This window comes from Meles meles, chromosome 20 (genome assembly GCF_922984935.1).
Source record: "Meles meles chromosome 20, mMelMel3.1 paternal haplotype, whole genome shotgun sequence".
Taxonomy (NCBI): Eukaryota; Metazoa; Chordata; class Mammalia; order Carnivora; family Mustelidae; genus Meles; species Meles meles.
In genome coordinates, this window is record NC_060085.1 from 45,477,537 (window position 1) to 45,494,742 (window position 17,206).

General features: G+C 36.6%; 1 protein-coding gene across 2 annotated transcripts in view; it reads left to right on the forward strand.

Annotated features, from left to right (window-relative positions):
* CNTN4 (contactin 4) overlaps nucleotides 1-17,206 on the forward strand; it is a 961,173-nt gene that overhangs the window by 321,505 nt on the left and 622,462 nt on the right. The window lies entirely within an intron of this gene.

Here is a 17,206-nt window from a genome sequence, read left to right on the forward strand (position 1 = left end):
TTCATGGTATTCACAAACCCCTTGGAAATCGCTTTAGCATAAGAAAAACTAGATATAAATAAGTAACTGCTATACATTTTAGAAGAAAAATTTCCATTAAGAAACTTGTTCCATTAATGCTCCTTAAAATAAAACACTGTAAAATAAAATGTCTTTTAAAAGACCCAATTATTTGAATTCTTTTTTTCACATTATAACGAATGACAGTTTTTAACTACCATAAATGTGCATTTTATGTAGAGTCCTTTCTATTGTGAAATTTAAAAGATACTATTGCTAAAAATCAAACCTAAAATTTCCGAGTCTATATATTTTGTTCTGGAGGGCCACCTACTTAAAAGCAATAGAATAAAGAAGAAAGAAAGAAAGAAAAACAAAGCCTAAGACCTGAAAATTTTATTTTTAAAATTCATGCATAACTATCACCTCTATATTGATTAAAATGTACATATCCAGACTCTATCATTCTGATTGTGGAATCCTGCTGTAGGGTCTGAAACATTTTCTGAAATGGGAATCCTAAATGATTATGATGCAGGTGGCTTCTAGGACACACTTTGAGAAACTTTGAAGCATGGAGCTTAATCACCTGTATCTTTGAAGATTCATGAAATTCGTATTGGCAATGGAGAAGGAGAGGGAATTAGGGTGGAGTTAGTGTAAATGTCTGGAGGTAATGACTTGCTTAATTTACTAGGGGGGACATGCACTTTGGAAACAAATCAGCATTCAATGGGATCTTTATAGTTTTTGGTCTGTAAGTATTAATAGATGCGCTCCCAACATCAAAACTGGTTTTGGGTTATATTTAAAGTCTGTGAGATGGTGATATGCCTCCAGCCATGGTTTGTTTTGCATGTCTTACATTCCCTTTGATTCTCTTCTGCAGTTATCTCTTTATTGACTTTCACTAGCTCAAAAACTTTTTCACCTTTTTCTTAACTGCTTGCTTACCTTCATCCTATACTTCTTTCACCAGTTCTTTAAAGATGTCCAGAGCTATAAAATTTTCAAGATGTTCTTAATCTTCTAGTTTTTAAATTTTATTTATATTTTGTGGCAAGTCCAAACTATGTCTCTTATTCACACTTTTATTTGAAAGTGTTTCCCAAAATAAGAAATAAAAGGCAAAAAGGAAAGTGTCAGTGCACTAATACTGTATATTTCCAAAGATGCTTAGTTCAGAATATGGTAGTAGGCCACTGTCTGGCTGAACATTTTTTTTTTTTTTCCAGTAATGGCAGATGACAGCAGGCTAATGAATATAGCAATAGAAAATGCAGTAATGGCCGGCTAAGGCTAATGGCTCTGTAGTTCTGGTTCCCTTTGGGTGAATGAAGCATTTTAAGAGGGTCTGAAGACATTGGCAATTTACTGATTTGAAGTGTCTCTGCATCATTGTTTCTTAAGATATGGTTCACAGATGGGATTAGCTTATAGTGAATCTTCAGTTCCAGTTTTTTAGAAAGTAACTAGGTGGACACTGAGACAGCAAGTGCAAACCAGGATAGTTCAGGGTAGACTGTGGCAGTGGTCTATTCCTAAACCACCGTCCGTAAAATTACATGAGATGTTTGTTAAAGTTCCACAGCCTTAAGACTTACTTAAACATTTCTGGGAATAGGGTGGGTATCTCCAGCATATACTGTTCCTGGGAAGTTTAAACAAAGGAAAGATAATTACTGCTTATTAAAGCATTAGAACCTCAGAGCAGTGATTCTTCAAGCCTGTACCAGAGACCAGCAACATTCTCATCATCTGATAACTTGTTTGAAGTGCAACTTCCTAGACCCCTCCCAGGACCTACTGAATAGGAAACTGGAGATGGGACTAGGCAGTCTATTTTAATAGATTCTTCAGATAATTCTGATGCACCCTGAAATGTGAGAAACACTGCTCTTATTGAATCTAGCAAACCATTACCTTTCTGATTTACTGTTTTCATTACTTAGTATTATAATGATGTAATTTAAAAAAAAAAAATCCAGGTGCTCCTCCCACTTACCTTCCCTCATATCAATGATAGGCATTGTTGAAAGAACTATAGAGGAGATAGTTATGAATGTCTTGCTTAACTTGGATTGTAGTCATCTTACTTTTCTTCTTTATAATAAGTTTTGGAGAGAGAGAGAATGTGTGTATATGAGAGAGAGATATACTCAAGTGGAGGAAGATGAACAGTGTGAATTGGATCACTAATGAAAAGGAATGGTTGGGGTTGTGGAGAAAAGACAATGAAACAGGGACAAACACTGACATAGTTATTCTCTCAGAGGGCTTGATCATGATTCTCCATTTCCAGTGCCTGAGGCACTCAACACTGAGGTGCGCACAGAGACCCCCAAGTTCACCTGCCCTTTCGTACAACAGCCTGACTATTTTAAAAGCAGTTTTCCTTTTGAAAAAAATCTTCGGAAGTAAATTGTTTAGTTTTAGCATTTAGTAGTGCCAAAACTAGTGCCAGAAAAGCTTCTGGAAATAAGTAAGTGAGATTAACAAACCAAAGCTAAGAGAAATCCACAGAAGTTTTACAAACCTGAAAAGCACTTTTCTTTTCTCTCCGTAAATATTATATTTGCAGAGATATAATTGCTATTCAGTCATATTTGTCTATTCTCCAGCTCATTTTTTACTTGTCTATCGGCAAAGGTGCTCGCAGAAGAATTAAATCACCTCGTCCTCAGATGGGTTAGCTGATGGTGCTCGAAAATCACTCATACAGATCTTTAAATCACAAAGTATGAAATGTTGTGCCATTGGGTGTCCTTGTTCAATTAGATACAACTTCAGTACATACTGTGAAAAGGTAAATTGTGAATTACCTGTAACACTCAGGAGCTGCAGTTCCTCAGTCCACTTTTAATATCTCCAAGTAAGTGAGAGCAAGTCATGTGAAAGGAACCAAATGATGCACGTATATGAGTGTGTTTGAGAACAGTGTGTTTGTTCCTCATTTAGTATTTGGATGTCTTTGCATTACGAAGGAAACGTCCTGAAACCCTTTTTTCTATTATTATTCGTTCATCTATTCAGCAGGTAAATAAGGAGGTTGAGTGACTAGTTCAAGGCCCTTTGCTTGATTAGGAGTGGATTCAGGATTGCAACTGGTGCTTGACGATACAGTGTACCTACTATGTATTACAGGCGAGGTGTTCACTTGTATAATCTTCATTTATAAAATATTACTATTGAAGTTGAAATGAGTTACTGTATTTTTACATTTGGTGATTACTAAATAAACCAGTGAAACATTGGGATAAATTAAAGGCAGCCCCGAAAGAAGCCCATTATTAAGATAAGTGGAATATTATTTGAATTAATAAACTTGTTTATGCATATGATTCAAAAAGTCATGTTTTCAAGGCAGGAATGGTGTTTTATTTAAGCCTCCCAAGCCTATGTGAGGCGATTGAATTGGCATTGCTTACAATAGGGTCCAAGGGAAATATATTTCCCAATATTATCTGTCCCCAAAAGAGCCTCATCTTCATGAGGAAATAGTCTAACAAACTGAAGATAAAGTATAACCTCTAGGGGCCTCTTCTTCCACATATTTTATTCTGCAGAGTAACAGGTAATAAATAAGGTATTAGGCTAGATTTTCAGTTCAAATTTAATTTTGATTCTTACAGTGGATTCAGCTGTGGCATTCAAACATAGTTTTTGCAGGTGCAGAGAGAGTTATTTAGGCTTCCAGTGTGACTAATTGCTAGTAATTGCCTATAGGAAGGGGGTTGGGAAGGCCTGTCTCCAGACACTCTCCATCATGTTTTGTGCAGGGTCCTTAGCAACATGGAATGGCAGCTAGAAACCGTGTAGCCATTGAGAAATCATTAGCAAGTATGCAATATTACAGAACAGGTGGATCTCAGTTCAAAGAACAGGCTTATGTGAAGTGAATTTTTACATAAATAGGAAACTCTTGGAAAACATGCTTGTTTAAATTTGCTTTATTTTTTATTTATTTATTTATTTATTGCTTTATTATTTATTGTTTAAATAATGCTTTATTTTCATATCTGATTTAACTTCCATTTATAATTGGCTCTAACCAATATGGTAATTTCCCATCTCATTTCTTGCTTTCTTCCTCTTTCCAATAAACTAGTTCTATAAACTAGTATTCAGTATGCCATTTAAAAAAAAATACGGGGGAATTTACTGATTATAAAAATAATATATTTATAATGAAAATACATATTGAAGCAAGTTCTTTAGAATATTGTTATTCTTTATAACAATATCTTTAAGTCAGATCTTTGCAACCTGGTGAAAGGATGCACTTCCGGTGTCATTTATGATTATGATTTTCATTTTTGCCTCTTGTCTCTATTATAATGTTTTGTAAACATAACTCAAGATCTGGGAATTTATCAAGTAGTAACATTTTTATGATTGTCTGGAACTGAAAAACCCTAACAACAACAAAATACATAGTTTATGGACCATAACAATTTAAGCAGATACAACCTAAGATCAGGTGGATTGTTCCTAAGCATGAGATGAAGAAAATCCAGGTCTTCACTAATATCGAGAATTATTTTGTTATCTACTGAGTTTCAGGACACTTTTTGAATGGAAACAGAATTGTAAAACATTTTTATTTATTTTCTCTATTTCTTTTTTTTTTTTTTAAGATTTTTATTTATTTGACAGAGAACACTCAAGCAGAGGGAGTGACAGGTAGAGGCAGAAGGAGAGAGAGAAGCAGGCTCCTGGCTGAGTAGGGAGCTAGGAGTGGGACTGGGTCCCAGGACCCCATAATCATGACCTGAGCTGAGAGCAGATGCTTAACCCACTGAGCCACCCAGGCACCCAAATTATTTCGTTGTTTTTGTTTGTTTGTTTGTTTTTTTAAAGACTTATTCAGAGAGAGAGCACAAGAGGGAGAGGGAGAGAGGGAATCTCAAGCATATTCCCAGCTGAACATGGAGCCAGATTCTGGGCTCAATTTTATGACCCTGAGATCATGAACCCAGTGGAAACCAGGAGTCTGACATTCAACCACTGAGCCACCTAGGTGCTCCTGTTTCCCCTAATTCTTTTATGTCACATTTCTTAAATATTGAATGACTATAAACTTGCCAGTTATCTTCCCCCTGTGTGTCCCACCCCAACCCCCCACCCCATACACATGTAAAGCTTTTCTCAGGAGCTTTTTTAGTCCAAAAAGGGAATGCACTATAATTTAGGGCCTTGGTAATATTCGGCTTGGTTAGTTTTTTTCTATTACATTGACTTTAAACTACTTGGGTAGTTTAAATAGTGTCATCTAGATAGTGATATATCCATTACTACTCTCTGTGTGATATATAATATTCAAAACCTTACTTCTATGTTTGTGTATTAAAGGGGAGCAGGAGGGGAGAAAGAGAGAGAAAGGAGAGAGGAATTTATTGTGAGGAATTGACATACATGATTACGAAGGCTGAGAAGTTCCATTATCTGTCATGTGCAAACTGTCGACCCAAGGAAACCAGTGGTTTAATTCAGGTCAAGCCTGAAAGCCTGAGGATAAGTGGGGTCAGGGGTGTAAATCACAGTCCCAGGGCTGAAAAAGATGATATGAAATGAAATGTCCCCACTCAAGCTACCAGGGAGGAACCAAGAGGACTAAATTACTCTTCCTCCATCTTTTTGTTCTATTTGGGTCCTCAATGTATTGGATGAGGTCCACCTACATTGGTGAGGGTCATCTCCTTTACTCAGTCTACTGATTCATATGTTCATCTCTTCCAGAAACATCCTTCAGACACACCCAGAAATAATACTTTACCAGCTATTGCGGCAGGCCTTATACAAATCAAACTGGTGCATAAAATTAACCCACACTGTGTGACTGGACGTGAATCCTGAATTATAAAACATTTTGAAATTGCTAAAGAGAGTGCACCTGTTTCTTTTTTCCAAGTCATATTCCCAAACGAGTATCTGCAACTTTAAAAAAATATATCCTAGAGAGGACAAAATATTTTTAACTCTTTAATATTTTACTTAGTAAATAGTTTATGTAATAGTAGGAGCTTACTTTTGAAAAGTTATTTACTTAGAATTCTGTCATAGAGGGATAATTTTAAAGGACAGCATTTCAGGAAAGAGTTTTTTCCTGACAAAACTCTGTCTTCAGTATAATTGATGAGTTGGTTCCATTCTAGTTCCTGGTGACCCATCCAGCGCTGAGAAGGAAATGATGCAGGAAATGAATATTGTGGTCTCATTTGTCAGGTGGGGCCACCAGTTTCTTGTAGGACAACGGACTTTCCTTCCCATCTCTTCTCATGCTTACCCATCCATCCTTTTCTCTTTCTGTGCTTTTCTCTCCCATTAAACCACTAGAGTGACTGCCCTTTTGATAGCATCTTAGCATTAGTTCTTAAGGATCTGCATTTGTATTACAAAGAAGACAAATTCTTTTTTTTTAAATATTTTATTTATTTGACAGAGAGAAATCACAACTAGGCAGAGAGGCAGGCAGAGAGAGAGGAGGAAGCAGACTCCCTGCGGAGCAGAGAGCCCGATGCGATGCGGGGCTCGATCCCAGGACCCTAAGATCATGACCTGAGCCGAAGGCAGAGGCTTTAACCCACTGAACCACCCAGGCACCCCAAAGAAGACAAATTCTTAAGAATCACAAGAGTTCAGTAAGAAAAAATATGTCTGCCATTTTGATACCATTCCAATTATTTTCAGACATGTATCATTTAGCTCAATTTTAAATATGTATTTAAGTGTTTACCTAATCATTTCACTTAGTCTGGGTCTCTGATCTACTGGAGGACCAGTATCCTAGACCAGTTTTTCTATGGTGCTAATGACTCAAAGAGGGGAATGGTTCTGCTTGATTGCTTTTTTCTTCATTTAGATAAGCATTCCATTTTAATTTCACCAACCAGTTTAATTTATGTATAAGTTGATTCATTTGTAGTTTATATTGTTGGGTTTTTTTTGTTTGCTTGTTTGTTTTTTAGGTTTTAAGTAATGAAGGACCAAATTGGTTTACATAGTTTATGTGATAAACAAATGTGTGATTCAGTTTGAATATTAGCTCCTTAGGAATTGCTAGCCTCCTCCAGGATAGCTCCAATCACCTTATTTTATACTCCTATAGAAACATTTATCTTTCCTTCATGGGCAGTGTAATTTTATATATACCTGTGTGCTTTCTTTTTTGTTGTTGGTTAATGGAATATTTTTCAGACAACTACTTTATACCAGTTACTTTTACCACAGTGAATATACTCTGAATAAAGTGGATTAAAAACCACTGCTTTGTGAAGCTTATATCCACGGAATCAAGGCAAAGAGCAGGCAATGTGCATTTATAACGTTAGGTGGTAAGAAGTGCTTTGCAGATTCAATTAAGCAGGATACAAATGGAGAATGACTAGGGAGAGGGTGCCATAGAAGATTCAATATACTAGTGAGGAAAGACCTCTCTGAGGAGGTGATTAGAATCAAGAACTGAATGGCAACAATTGCCCATCCTGTGACAGTCAGAGGAAATAGCTCTTTAGGCAGAGGGGGAAACCCTGGGAGGGGGACCCAGTTATAGAGTAAGACCAGTGGTGCTGGGTGTGCTGAATGGAGAAAGTGGTAGAAGTTGGCATTATAGAGGCTGACAGGGAGCAGATCACACAAGGCCTTGCTGGCTGATGCAAGTTCTTGTCTTTTTTAAGCTTTAGTGGAAAGTCATGGTAGGATTTTAACTGATATTTCATCTGTTAGATCATCCCTGGCATATGCAGATAGGGTCTACATTACCCATTGTAGCCCCAGAGCTAACACTTAATAAATATTGAATGAATGAGTGGATGTCAGAAAAATGAATTAATGGCCTTCCAACCCTATTTTTTTTTTTTTAAGATTTTTATTTATTTATTTTTTGACAGAGAGAGCGAGATCACAAGTAGGCAGAGAGGCAGGCAGAGAGGTGGGGGAAGCAGGCTCCCTGCCGAGCAGAGAGTCCGATGCGGGACTCGATCCCAGGACCCTGAGATCACGACCCGAGCCGAAGGCAGCGGCTCAACCCACTGCTTTTACATTAAGTGATTCAGGAAAGCAAAGCTTTTTGTTTGTTTTGTTTTGCTTTACTTTTTTAGTATCAGAGTTACAGATGTAACTATTTGGTGTTTCATTTATATCCCCTAACAAATATAAGTTTAACATTTACATCTAGATAATCAGAATTTCTGAAGTCCCACACCTTGAATGCTATGTCCTTTTTCCTCCTTGTTCTAGGTTTAAAAAAAAAAATCTGATTGGCTTGACAGCTTGAACATGACTGACTGTCCACTTAAGCTGACTCGTATTAACATGTGATAACTAATCCTAAAGGATAATGCTAAACCAGATTTCCCAGCTCAGAGATCAGAGGATCAGACATTAGCTCTCTAAAACAATGAGATGGGATAGACAGAATGATCAAAACCTAGTTATCCCCCTTCAGGGAGCCTGTGGAACCAATATATGTGTTTATGGGCTTGGTGACAGCCTCCTTACTGGGCAGCGGTGACCTAAGCATCTTTGGCATCTCTCTCTAACAAGGGGTTACATCAGATCCAGGTGCTACTACCTGAAAGTTTAAAAATGACAGCCATTTGCAGTTCTTGATCTGGAGAATAAATGTGAAATCAAGGACATTACGAGAGTAACATTTAAAAAAATCTTTGTCATTGTTGTCTATTTCACCTTTAAAAAAGGTGAAAAGTGGAACTTCTCATATCTAAGAAATGTTTAACTGGTACCTTTGAAGTTTGGTTAAAATTCATGTTATTTAAAGAGACTAAATTTAGATTTGAAAAATAATACAATTGCAGCCACTTTCTATGACAGGTCCATAGAATATGCTCAAACATAAAATAATATGATTGTGGAACAACACACATGTTATCTGAATAACTCTCTTTTTAAAAATAATATTTAAGGGACACCTGGCTCAGTCAGTTAAGCGTCTGCCTATGGCTCAGGTCAAGATCTCAGGGTCCTGGGATCAAGTCCCGCATCAGGCTTCTTGCTCAGAGGGGAGTCTTCTTCTCCCTTTCCCTGCCTCTTCCCTTGCCCCTACTCTCAGTTTCTCTCTCTCTCTGACAAATAAATAAATAAAAATCATTAAAAAATAATTTTTAAATCTATAGATTAATTTTGTCAGATGAAACCAATGTTTTAATGCCTAGAATTCTTTATAAATGATGAAGTAGAAAGCATTTTCTTAGGATCTTATAATTCTCCTTTACTTGAATTAACTCTGAAACGTAATCATAGGATTTCAGATGCAAACTCAGAGAAAGACTGGGAGGTTCTTATTAGATTCTGCAAGGGTTAAAATAATTGCCTAATTCTTGTTTCCCCCCCCTTTTTTTTTCTTTAATGACATTGAACCTCTGTTCCTTGATCATGTTCATTCTAAAATTAGCAGCTTTTTCTTGTTACATATTTTCGAAGCTGATATTTAGGTGGAATTTCCAGAATATACCCCTCTCCACCACTTCCTCCTCTGTTCATAATCAGGAATGATCCAAACATCAGTTTAAAGCTTTGCACAGAAATTGAGGTAACCTGCATTGTTTTCATGTCTCTTCCTCATGGGCTTGTGTGATCCTTAAGGGCAGAGAGTTTATCCTGCTCTTTTGGCTGTCTTTTAGAGCTCCCAGCTGAGACCTTGCTGTGTAGGAGACACTTAGCTGTTCAGTGACCAGATAGATAGATAAATAATGAAAATTTTATTTCTATTTTGATCTTGGGTTGGTTCTTAAATCTGTAATTCCCTGATTTGTCAGCTCTGCTTGGTGATCTGAATCTCAAAATTTCCTGTGATGGGGGGGCGGGGGGGATTACCCAGGAAGGAGAAGACAGTAGTTTTGCAGATGACCTTTTTACCTGTGCATTTTCTTATTTAAGAATATACCCTTTTTTCCTGCTGTGACACAGTCCTAGCTTTTGTTTGCTTTTTTGCTTTATGTTTTTGGTGTTTTTTTAGTGAACCATACTCGCTTGCTATGTATATGTTACAGTGAGCCAGGCCACTCTGGTAGGAAGATAAATAAATGTGATGTTAATGTGATTTGAATGTAGAATCTGTTTTTCTCTTCCATAGCCTCCAGAGCTTTAGAGAATTTTGCTGCTGTCCCATTTAACTGGCATCTTTCTTAAAAGGCTGATTTTATTCATACAAATTATTTTCTCATTCTCTTCTTGATTTCTTTCACTCAAATTCAGTAAATTCTCATATTCTAGTACATTATCCTGCAGCTCATTCATACCTTCAGTCTCGTTCTTTGAATTGAATTAAGAATTTGATATGGAGCTTGTTTCTCTGAGTGTGAAACACCTCCTGCTATAAATAAACTCATGGAGTTCATTTAGGTTTGATACTGGATGAGTCACATCAGCATATGTTTTGCTTCATGCTATCAGCATCTTGTGGGTTGAGCTCTCATAATTTTTATTTTTATTTTTTTTACCCTGAAAGTGACAGTGCTAAATACGTTTTGAGGGGCTAGGGCAGTTTCAAGAAATTCTCCTCTCTGCAGCAGTTGGAGAGAGCCAAGTTTAATCTAGCCTAGTGGTTTAATGAAAGAAGTATAATCTTTTTTTTCCTTCTAATTCCCTTTATTTTTTAGTGCCATAGGTTAATAAACTGGTGTGTAGTAGTTAAGTGAGGAAGAACAATACTAACAACAAAGTAGTTTCATCCTGTTTTATAGATGAACACCTAAACCTCAGAGAAGTAAATGACTTGATACAAAACAAAGAAGTGACAGAATAGGGATTTGAATTCAGGCTTTCAGGCTCTGAATTTCTATCACTTGGCTAAGGTAAGGTAAGCTCCCCTTTACCCAGGGTTTGGGCGTGTGTAGGACTGTGAATACAGAGTGAATTGATAGTTCTTCATAGGAAATAAACAAAAAATCCATTTTAGCAATTTGGTTTATAGTAGCAGAAGCTTTTTGGTGCTTTCCATTTGTGAGTCATTCAGGAGAGATCTGGAACCTAGATTTAGAACCTTAAGGATTTTTTTTCCCTCTTGATTTAATTTGGGAGTGCTTGTCAAAACTGTAGATCATGAGTCCCATCTCAATATCAATGATTAGCGTGTGTTTGAGTGCTTACTACTTACTGATTACAACTTTGTCTTTATCTATATTAGCTCATTCAAAGCATCATCACAACTCAATGCATGTGGCCAATAATAGCATCCTTTTACAAATGAGGAATCATTGAGAGGTTAAAGAACTTGTCCAAGGTCATACAGCTAGTGGGTAAAAGATCCACCTGCAGTCTGTCTTCAGGGCCTCTGCTGGGAAGTGTAATCCTACCACAATGTTGAGGTTCCAGTGAGTTAAGTAGCTAGCCCAAGACCATATATCTAGCAAGAAAGAGGCTTGAGGTTTAGACCACTTTCACATGATTCCTGAACCTGTTCTTACCACTGAGTACATGTACTTATAAGCCCCCTTTACTATATCGTATGTCACTGATTATTAAATATTGTTCTTTTCTTTTTCTTTTAAATATTATTCTTTATGAGAGCATTTGTCTCATGTCTTTTCCCTTCTAAGGCAGAGGCTTTGTCATCTAGAAGGTTGTATTTCTAACTCTTGCTTCCCCAATTATTGTGAATTTCATGTACCCAAGCCTTTGTTAAATAATGTGGAGAAAAACCCTCAGTAAAGGAGACACCAAACCTAGAATCTTGATATTTTTCTTGCTCATGGAAAATGACTGGTTATCACATTATCTTTGACTTGCCCAAGATCACACAGCAAACTGTAATAACACTAGTAGCAGTAATGATAATAATAATAATAATGACAACAAAATAGTAGCAATTATGTAGTGCTTAAAAAGTAATGGGGGATGTTCATATTTATGTGTGTATATATATATATAAATAAAATTGTATGTATATATATATATATATACAACATTATTTATGTATAGGATAAAATTATCATATGTATATTGTATATATTTATTTCCTTTCAAAAAAAGAGATTTTAGACAGGGAATTTCAGTAACTTGCCTGAGATTACTTAACTCCATAGGAGATGGAACCAGGATTCAAGATTAGATGGTCTGGCTCCAGAGGCTGCCTTTAACCACTAAAAAGGACCTAGTGTACTTTTTACTACGTGGGCACTTAAACATAATTATAGTGTGATCAAGTCACTGCTAGTGTTTCATTTATAAAGAGATGCATAAAACACTAAAAATAATGGCAGATGTAATTAAATGATGGCATGTGTTAATCTTGCCCACCTTCTACTATATAAGAAATGATATTTTACTTGGAGGGACCAGTAACACTTAAAGAACACATTACAGCTTTATTAAAATACTTGTGAGAATCTAGCACTCCATAGAGAGTCCGGCCACTAAAGGAATATTACTGTCTCTGTGTTTATATTATGTGTCTGTTAATCAGGAAACATGAGAAGATTATTGCTGGGAAAGTTTTATGTTGTTATATGACAGGGCAGTAATGTTTGCAAAGCAGTGGTGATTATAATGTTGATTTGTTCAGTATGTAGGAATATTTGTGTGTATCTGTGGGTTGTGTGCATATCTTTTATCTGTGTAGGCTTAAGTGTACATATATGAAGGACGTTATGCACTTATGTCTCTCAAAATAATTGTTTCATGCTTTTTGGTATTTCGAAATTATTACAGCAGTTTTAGAAGTACTTATAAATTTTTATTTTCCAACAACTTGAAAACCTTTTATTTTATTTTTGTGAAGATTTTATTTATTTATTTGACACAGAGAGATCACAAGTAGGCAGAGAGGCACGCAGAGAGAGAGGGGGAAGCAGGCTACCCACTGAGTAGAGAGCCCAATGCAGGCCTCGATCCCAGGACCCTGAGATCATGACCTGAGCCAAAGGCAGAGGCTTAACGCCTGAGCCACTCAGGCGCTCTTGAAAATCCTTTAAATTTTAGGGAAAAAATTTGCAAAAACACTGTCCCTTGGCTTTATTTTTCTGTATCAGTACTGCTACTGTCTGAATTTCAGACCCCACAATTTATCTCCTGGATTATTGCAATCACCTCCTAATTCATCTCTCCCTTAATTTTCTCACTCATGAAGTTCATTTTCCTTATCAAGGCTTTTCCATAACCCCAAGCTGAATTTTGTTCATGATATTTCCCATGGGTGCAGAATGGAGCACAAATTTCCCCGTTTGCTTAACAGTATAAGACATACCATAATTTAACCTTGCCATTTAAAAAAATATTATTGAGGTTTCATATGCTTGATTCTATTCTCTTTACTGGTGTGATAATGAATCTTACTACCCTCTCCCACGTGAGCCCCCATTCAACATATTAACATGTACTTTCATTGTCAGTTGTTCTGAGGTGTAACTTGCTTTAATATAGCTACCTCTCCATTCAAGGAACTTAAGCGTAAGATCGCATGAAAATACTAGATTCTATGTACATGCCTAGGAGGTTGAAATGTTGCTCACCAATCATAAATGTTGGCATATTCTAATTATCTAGTCTCTTTGAGAGTTAGTTTGGTAATAAAGATATAATAATTATTTTTCTATAATTCATTAGGTCCATATCAGTGTAACAGAAGTAGTAACTCCTCAAATACCCCCCAAAACTAGTGTTTATGATTAACTTCTCATATTTAAAAATATTACATTTATATGTTTATAGTATATATTATTTTATATGCTCATTTCCTGTCTCTACTATTTTAGTCAATACCCACAAGAACATTATGATTTTGTTTTATTTATGTGCATCTTGAGACCTAGGAGAATATAGGAGGGATACTTTGACTATTATATATATGTATACACACACACACACATACATAATGAGATACACACACACACACACACATACATGATAATCGTATATATGGTTATTTACACACACACTCAGTAAATATATTTGAATGAATTCACTGAGACTTTATCATGTGTTGAGTTTTCTCACACGTATTTCAACTGAGTTATCTTCAAAATCCAAAATAAGAGTAGATACTATTATTTCCACATTTTAAGAATGAGGAGATGTAGGCTTAAAATGACTTTCTGAAGGATACTCAGCTCATGGAAGGTAGTATCAAGACTTCTATCTAAGCCAGTTTGAAAGAGAAGCAAATGCCCTTAACCACTATTATATGCTTCCCCTAAAATAATTGCCTGAAAGAAAATTTTGCATGAAAATGTAGGAAGAATTATGCCTCATTGGATCATGGGCATTAACAGAGTGAGATCAAGTTGCCTGATGGTTTCCTACTATGAAGCAAGCATAGCAAGTTCACAGGTAGTGAAGCCTAGTGGTGAGTTATAAGCTCAGTGATAAGTAAAAGGGTATAGTGCCAAGAATGTAGCAGATAATGTAGTGGTCAACAGGAAGTATCATTGACCAGAATCTGAGTAACCAGAGAACCATGAACCAGTGTATTGTGTTAAAGTGGACTAACATACTTATCTCTCAGGAAGGGGAAAGTAAATGAATATATAGGTGGATGGGAAAATAACCCATGTCATTCAGACACTATTTTCTACTGTTAGAGTGATAGGAAGATGTATGTAAGCATAGGACTACTCAGTTGTAAAAGAAACAAAGACGACTCAAAATAAATTTTGGAATTACCCTCTCTCTCTCCAGAATGTCAATTAAACACCAAAAAGATCTCTAAGTTTTGACCAGTGCATGGGTACTGACTACTCTGGGTCATGTATCAAGGCTTCTTCTTCTTCTTTTTTTTTTTTTTTAATATTTTATTCATTTATTTTTTGAGTGAGAGAGAAAAAAGTGAGTCAAGCAAAGGAAGGTAGAGGGTGAGAGAGATTCTCAAGTAGACTCTGTGCTGAGCTTGGAGCCCTACATGGGGCCAGTCTCATGACCCTGAGATCATGACCTCAACTGAAACCAAGACTTAGATACTTAACTAACTGAGCCACCCAGGCACCCCTGTATCAGGATTTCTAATTTGACAACCTCAGAGTCACATAGAGATGGGAGAAATGGTTCTCTGAATGGATATTGGGAAAACAACACTAATGATTCTATAGTTGTGGCAGCTGTATCACAATTACCCATCTAACAAATATTACTGAAAATAATCTCTGACACGATTTAGAAAATATTACTTCCTCTGCTGAGTCCACTCTGGTTGTCCAGCAGCCCGGATGTCCTCATCTGTTAACTGAGAATGATCAAATCTAATTTGTGTTTGGTATGTAGATTAGATGTGAATGTATATGAGAACATTATATGAATGATGAAGTATCATATAAATATGAGATGCTATTTTATCATCAATATCAAGCTATGCAAGACTGTCTTCCTATCTCCAGATGTCTCTACTTTGAATTTCCAATTTATCTCCTGTTACTTTTTTTTTTGCCACTTGTAAGTACAATTTTCACTTTCAAACAAAAAACACAGTTTTAAGACAGCACATATATAACTCTCTCTGGTACTGGGAGCTAAGGAAAGCCTGGAACTTTTATACATTTTCCCATGCCAGGATGATGTTTCAGACATGTCAGATTTCCTTTTTTTTTTCCTTTTTCTTAAGAGAGAGTGTGCACTAGGAGAGGTGGGCAGAGGATGAGAGAATCCTAAGTTGGCACCGTGCACAGCATGGAATCCAGAGCAGGGTTTGATCTCAGGACTCTGAGGTCATGACCTGACCTAAATCAAGAGTCAGATGCTCAACTGACTAAGCCACCCAGGTGCCCCTCAGACATGTCAGATTTCAAAGAGGGAAAAAATAATAGAGAAATCCATTTTCAGGATTAGTGTTTAGGTTAGTTTCATTGATTGAGAATAGATATATCATTCTATAGAGAATAGTTAGTAGGGAATGAACCTGCAGGGATGGGTTCAGAGACCCTACCAACAGGTCAAAGACCAAGAAGATGGATGGAGAAAAACTAGGAGCTAAGAAGATCTAAGATAGATGATAAAAATGTAAGACCATGATATGTTGTTAAACATAGAAAACCAGGAAAATACCCGAATTTTCAGAGTTTGAGTTAGAAAAGAACTGACTTGTTTCCAGACATTCCTACTATAATTCATGTTGAATAATGTATATTTTCTTCATATGTCAAGATATCAATCAGGTGTGTGTATGAGAGGTGGAGAGAGGAAATGTCTGTTTTTCAAGAGTTTGGGGGGCTATGCTAATTCTTGGTATTGCACATTAAAATGGTAATTTGCTGACAGATTTAATACCATAATTCGGCAGTGTGATTCTTTGAAGGCATGAAGGTCTTGTCAGTCACACCCTGCCTCCTCTCAGAGTTTTTTTTTTAACCACTTAAAAAGGGAATTAAGCAGTCAAATACCACTTAAGGTTTTATTAATAAAGACTGAGGAGCTCCTGAAGTACAGGAGGAAAGTACTGATAAAATATAAATACTGAATTTGGGTTGAATCAAAGCCCTGCACCCTTAACTTTGAATTAAATATAACCTGTCCCAGGAAGAGTCTAGCCTGACTTAACTAAAATAGCTGCAGACATTAATGTTGGTGCAAAGAGAGAAAAGACCAAGCTGGCCCATATCTATCTATCTATCTATCTCTCTCTCTCTCTCTCTCTCTATCTATCTATCTATCTATCTATTTTATATAGTTTGGACTCAGGTCATGGGATAGAGCTTTGTCTAGGGCTTTACATTCAGTGGGGAGTCTGCTGCTTTTCCTCGCTTGCTGCCCCTCCCCCTCCTCGTGTTCTCTCTTTCGAAAATAAATCTTAAAAAACAATGAACCCAATTCCTTGGTCCATCCATAAAATGTAACTTTTCATCCATTCAAGTTTGATCATGAGATTATAGCAATTCCTTCCCATCTTGGGCTCCACTTCTGTTCTAGTTCTCTTGCTATTTCCACCACACCTGCAGTTCCTTCCTCCACAGAAGTCTGAAACCCTCAAAGTCATCCATGAGGGTTGGAATCAGCTTCTTCCAGACTCCTGTTCGTGTTGATATTTTGACCTCTTGCCATGAATCACACATGTTTTTAATGACATCTGAAATGGTGAATCCTTTCCAGAAGGTTTTTGATTTACTTTGCTCAGATCCATCCATGTCTCGGGCAGTTGTATAGCCTTATGAAATGCATTTCTTAGATAATATTTAAAAGTTGAGATAATTCATTGATCCATGGGCTGGAGAATAGATGTTCTGTTAGTAGGCATGAAAGCAACATTGATCTCATTATGCCTCTT